Consider the following 7,072-nt stretch of genomic DNA (forward strand, 5'->3'; position numbering starts at 1 on the left):
GTCTAACATAGAATCTCACAACCAAAAATGATCAATGCTACAACACTTAGAGAAATTGGACACACTTATAAAGGGTGTACAATTTATGACGTTGTATTTAGCCCCCACTTTAGCAGAGTCTGAGCTTATAGTCATACTCTTGGTAAAGTAGAATGATGAGAGAGAGAGAGAGAGAGAAGAAAGTAGGAGCACAATCACAAGGAGATAAGACTTCACTAATTTTGAGGACCCAAGCCCCCGATATTAGGATCTTAACTCACACAATCACATGTAAGGACACATAACACAAGGGGTTAATACTAAAAACAAGATCTCAAGTCAACTAGCCGAAGAGACCTCAATAATCAAAATGTCTCAACCACTAATATCATTCTTGAAAAATGCCATCTCAAGAACACAAGTGATCACATAAAAAGAGCAAGAGCACACATCATCCATGAACTACAAATAGCAAAGCTATGAGCTCATGTGAAGAAAGAGGAGACATGGATACACATTCTAGATGTGTTTTTCTAGGTGATCCATGTTGGAGAGGAGAGTAGGAATAGTCTAGCTGTGTATTGATAGTTCCACTCATCCTTGTGTGAGTGTGCAAGTGATGTTTGGTTCGAGTGTTTAACATCCTATATAAGAGTTTGTTGTCTTTGGTGTCAAGCATGCAACAACCTATGCACAGGACATATAATGAAAAATTCCAAGGGGCGAGTGTTTGGTTTTGGGAACATCTCGTATAAGAGTTTGTTTGCTCTAGTTTCGAGAATGTATAACCCTGTTTAAGACAAATATATGTCTGGTTTCGAGGACATCTCATGTAATAGTTTGTTTGCTCTGGTTTCGGGAATGTGCACCACATCTAAGACATATATAAATGTTGCATTTGTTTTCTAGCATGAAGCATCTCGTCTAAGAGTTTGTTTTCTTTGGTTTAGAAAATAAACACCCCATTTAAGACATTGCATAATATAGTACAATATAGTACAATATAGTACAAAGAGGGTGATATGTATGCCTCGCCTTTAAGATGTCAACATAGCCCTATGTCGATGTCTTAAGGAAGCTATAAGCAAGGATATGCACCTTCAACACCAAGGAGATATCCTTTTAGGCAACAATGTTTATAAATCCAAGCTAAAGAGGCAATACTCTTATAAGCAAGGATAAGATAGTTGAAAAAGAGATATATTGCAACAAGTATTAAGGGAATACTTGGAGGAGAAGAGATATTTGCTCAATAGAAATTTTCCTCCAAGAGGAGTTTCTTGAAAAAATGTAGCATCTTCTACCAAAAGAAGAGAAAGAGAACAATAATTCCTACCTTCCTCCTATTGCTAGGTGAAAGAGATTCTTGATGAAGGATGACAAACTTTTGACCCAAAGTGAGGGATTTGTTTATAATAGATATACATTGCTAAGTGTAAAAGAGGTTGTAGTCAAGGATACACACCTCTTGCATAAGAGAGAATCCATGAGCAAAAAACAACTTCACACAAGGAATGACATCAAATCATAAGCAAACACCACTCAACAAATGAAAAGTGGGTCCTTAGAAAGGATAAGAAATATCAATGCCCTCCAAGCATGGGGACAATGAGAAGAATTATACAGCCTCTAAGGAGAGATTAGACATAAGCAAATGTATAATGTACTCACATGAAGGAATATTCAATGCAAGAAAAGACATCAAGATATGTAACTTGCAACTCTAAAGAAGAGGCAATCTTCAAAGAGAAAGAGAGAATTAGAAGAAGAATCACAAACTCCCTTAAGGAGAGATTAATTATAAGGGATATACAATTCCATGCAAGAGAGGACATCAAAGTATGAAAAATGCACCTCTAAAGGAAATAGTGAAACCATGAAAGAAGAAAGAGATAATATAGGATAATATTCTTTCCCTCCAAGCATAGAGACAAGAATAAATAAACTATTTTGTTGCTCACTGAGTGTGATTGCACCTAAAATTGTACCACCACGAATGACAATGATCCCCCAATAGGTAAGCTAACAATGTCACATGGTGAGCAACAACATAATAGGAACTTGAATGTTGTTTGAAATGATCATAAAAAATATGCCATCCATCGTTACCTATTACTTTTATGTTATTTTTATGGTCTTCGGGGCTGCAAACTAGACATCTAGATTTTGAAACAATATGGAAGGGAACCTGAAAAATTTGGATATGAACTGGGAGGACGAGAGTGTTGGGCATCGTGGTCCTGAATAGGATCAGGGCATTGGGTGCCTTGGTCCTAGGATAGGGGCGTTGGGTGCCTTGGTCCCTAGGTACCACATTGAAGTTTATAACAAAGAAGAGAAATCAAGTTGACATAAAGAGGACTGGACAAAACACTAGCTTGTTGGAATACCATATGGGAATGAGAAGATGTATATTCACTAGATAATGGAGGAGGGTATGTTGACAAAGGAAGAGGTTGGAAACATATATTTTCATTATAAAAGTTTGATTTCTCATGACTCTGTTGCACACATCTTAAAACTTGTCCATTGTATCCATGTGTAGGATTAGGAGAGGGTTCCCTCCTAGGGCCCAATCAATATCTAGACACGTGTTAGGATAAAATTTAGTCATCTTAGATTTTCTACAAAAAGAAGGTGTGAAATCTAATGACCCCCAATCATCCATGAATAGTTCTTCTCTAAGAACTTCTTTAGTAGGATGTGGTGTATTTGTTCAAATTGGAGAGAGGATTGTAGGAACTAATAAATTATATTGTGCTTCAATTTGTATATTCTTATCAACTTCCAAAGCAATCATTTCATTATTATATATGTAAGGAACTGCATGATAATTAGGTTGACAAGTCACCCCATCCTTGACAACAATTTTAAGTTCTTCAACAACATGAATAACATTGATTGGATCTTGGTTAAGTTCTTCATCTTGAGGTAAGAGAGCATTGAAAACATGATGGGAAATGATATTATCCTCCAATTCTAAAGTATCTTCATAACAAACCTTAGGAAAGGGACAATCATGTCTTATTGATGCTTCATCTCTAGGGGGAAGGTTATTGAAATGAATAGAAGGTGAAGTGTTATTAAAGTAATTCTTACTCATATCAACTTCTTTTACCGTAATATCATCCTCTTTCACCAAGGTACCCTCATGGGGGAGCAACATATTAAGAGAATAATCCACACAATCCTCCAATGGTTCATCCCAAACAGGGAGATCATTGAGAGAAGTGTTAAAAATATTTTCTTGCATCAATATGTCCTATTTAGGGAGAGAAAATTTGGGAGAGGAATATTTGAAAGACTTATAAATGGGATTTTCATATATCTTAAATCCTTGCAACTTAAGAATATCTTGTTAGGGTTTAGGCAGATCCAGAGCAAATATAATTTAATAATTATATGCAGATTCAAATAGACAAAGATGAAGAAAAACACAACACAAAATAGCACAAAGATTTAATGTGGTTACCCAAGATGGGCTACATCCACAGAACACAACCGTTCAATCTTTTCTCGTTATCTAGTAAATCAGTACAACACCATTACAATACCTTTTACATTTCAGCCGCTTATAACATGCAATTTTTAGGGAAACATACAAAGTTGGTTAACAAAATTAACCTTAACCCTTAAAGAAAATTCTCGTAAGCTTTTCCTCATACTCGTATTCTTGTACATGTACAAGAAAATTTGGGGGGGGGAGCCTTTGACTCCCCATTATGGAAGCCCTTCAGGTTGATACCTCCGCCCAACGAGTGTACAATACTTGCATGATCAACCACCACATACCAACACATCCTCTTGTAAAAAGAAATCTGACATTTTTCTAATTTAAGAAAAAGGAAACTTGCAATGAAAGAAGTGAATGCAATGAAATAAAGCATAAAGGGACTAATCTAAATTCACATAACAATGCATGAAATTATTATTATTATTTTTATATTTTTAAAACATGCAAATTAGAAGATGCAATGAACTAGATTTGAAAACACAATTGAACAATTTTGCAACCCACAAGTTAACTTTAGAATTATAAATTAGGGTTTTTGTAAATTCAACCACTAAATTGAAAATTAGATCTACGAGTGCAAATTTTAATTTTAAATTGCATAAGTAAGTAGATCTGAAATAATTAATCCAAATTAGACAATCCACAAGCTCAATTTTAGTATTAAAATTAGAGTTTTTGTGAATTTAACCTCTAATTTTTTAAAATTCGATTGGAAATCAAACTTGTAAATGTAAATTTGAATTTGTAAATGCATAAACACTCAAATCTGAAAAATATAAATTATAATTAAGTGTAAGGAGTTGGGTTCACCAAAATATAATGTGGTGAAAAATTAGGGTTTCCACCATAAGATGAAGTAAACCCTTGAATTTTGTGTAGGGACCACTGCATTAAAAAGGGGTGAATCCAATAGATCTACCCTCAAATTAGCAATGATAGGGCTAAGAATTCTGATTAGATTTGTTGGTTAAGATTTGGTACCCTCTTTTAAGTTTGATTGTAAAAATGTTGAAATTAGGGTAACTGTATTGAAATTGAAGAGATTATGCATAAACAATGAGCCACGGTTGTCAAATAAAGCCACAAACCTGGATCTATGCAATATGAGAGTGTTCAGATCGACTGTAGCTACTATGGCTCCAAAAATGACCTAACCTGGACACACCTAAGAGAGTGTGAAATTGTAGAACGGACGTGCCTAATTTGGCTCCAAAACAACAAAATGACCTAATCTGGATACACTAATAAAGAGCGTACAATTTACAATGCTACACACTAATAAAGATGATAACTTACATTATTTCAATTGAAATTTCATTTCCATGCATTTTAATTAATCATCTAATTTTACCAATCATGCACATGTTAAAAATCAAATAATCAAACAACATAAGTGATGTCCAATAGTCTCATCAAATACACTTAATAATAAATGTAAGAATATGATTGAGATGTGATAATTATGTGCCGATTGGATTGCTCTTTTTCACTATGTTGTATACCTTGATGACTAATATGATAATTGAAACAATAGGTAAATATTAAAATATTTGGCTATTGGCACTCAAATATGATGTACTTGTAGGAAGTATTTTTTTATAATTTGCCAAATTATATTATTTATCTTAATATTTTAGTACATACATTTTTTGAGTCAAATTCATTGACCCATACTTCACAAGTAGCGGTTCACACAAACCCATCTCTCATGAGGGTGAGTGATTCACTTAGTACTCATTACATTTAGGTGATGCTCATAGGGATGAAACATCAAGACTTATTGGGAGGTCATCCATTCTAGTAATACTCCAACTCAAATATGTGTCTACTGACTCAACCCAACATTTGAGAATTGAAAAATTATCATTTGGAGCATGCAAACTAGTTGAGATTTCCCAAGTGACACTGAGAATGTTTATTTCATCGAAGACTAAAACAAACAATGTCACTTCTAATAATGCAGCATATAAACTCTCCAAAGCTTGTGTGGATGAGCACAAGTGGGTGTGGCTAATTGGGCTATAGCCACCTCAATTCTTATTAAATGTGTTTCTATCGCTTTATATAGTTTATCTTTGACCTTATGATGACGAGTTACCTTAATTTTTCCATTTGTCACATTCATGGCCCCATCACTAACTATAGGGGCCTAGATCTTGTAGTTCTTCAAGGAAGATTTTTAATTTTGAAATGGAGGAATTCCATTGTGAGTAAAAAAAACAATCCTTAATAATTCCCCCAAAAATGATAATTTTCCCTAGGTAAACAAAAAATGTAATCATATCTAATACATTTTATGCCAATATAGGACTTTATTTAGAAATCATATATCTCTAATATAGGCAAAATCTCATATTAGAAGATTAACATGAATTTAATTGTTTTTGGAAAAACTATCATGCTTGTTTCTTTAAAAGAAATGTAAATTAGAAGTCAAGATATGCCATTTCCATATGAAATATCTATTAGTATCTCATCCTTGGAAACTAACCCTTGGAGCTAAATTTATGATTTGACAAGTGACAAAGTAACACTAGTTTTCCTGCTAACTTTATAGCAACAAAGGACCAAAACCTTGAGAGGTTAAAACCATAAGCTCTGATAAGATGTAGATTTTAATACTAGGTCCACTTTGAATCAAAATGTAATTTCCTTTATTTAAAACAAGAGAACACAAATATGTCAGGGTGTCAAAAGACACCAAAGATAAGAAACAAATTTACCATCTATACAATGGAACAAATGTATTTGAGAAATTATTGAGAGGCACTACTTCTATTTATATAATATTTATACAAGTCATAAAGATAATTTATCCTAATAATGGAACTAATACTATTATAATAAGATAAAACACCTTGCACATATAGGCTACTTAATATAAGGTACTTGCTAACCAACTACAATGAATATATCTTAAAGGTGTAAAGCATAAATGGGACTCAATGGGACATAACAAGATAGGTTTTTTATATTACAATACCCCCTAAAACTCAACTTATAGGAGTTGAGATAAACACGACCTTCTAGAAAAAAGTTTCAAACTGGACTTAGAAGGAACACGAGGAAGACATCGTTCAAGCTAACAAAGGGAAGTTCCAACATTGTTGGAATGTGTAAAACCCATCATATAACTTGTCAAGTTACTAGTTGTTGTGGTACACCCTTAAGTTATGCCCATCTTATTTGAAAATAATATATATTGTGTATGAAGCTTAACTATGTTAGTAAGACTAAAGCATATTATATTTTAATATCATAATTATTTTCATTATTAGGTTGGCTTATCCTTATGCCACATATATGGATGGTGTATAACTAATTAAACCAAATCAAAACCAAGAGAATGTAATAGACAATAAATAAACCAATGGAGAAAAATGAGGGGGAGAATTTCTAGTGGATACTGAAAGCTTATAAGAACCTTTCCATAGTTACTAGGTAAGAGTTTGAAGTGTATAAAATTACAACGAATTTATCCCATATATAGATTTGGATATCTATCTCACAATTGACAGACTCTTTACTTCCATTCATCACTTCCCCTCCTTTGCAATAACAGTAATACATGGATTGAGA

Source organism: Cryptomeria japonica, chromosome 8 (genome assembly GCF_030272615.1).
Source record: "Cryptomeria japonica chromosome 8, Sugi_1.0, whole genome shotgun sequence".
Lineage (NCBI taxonomy): Eukaryota > Viridiplantae > Streptophyta > Pinopsida > Cupressales > Cupressaceae > Cryptomeria > Cryptomeria japonica.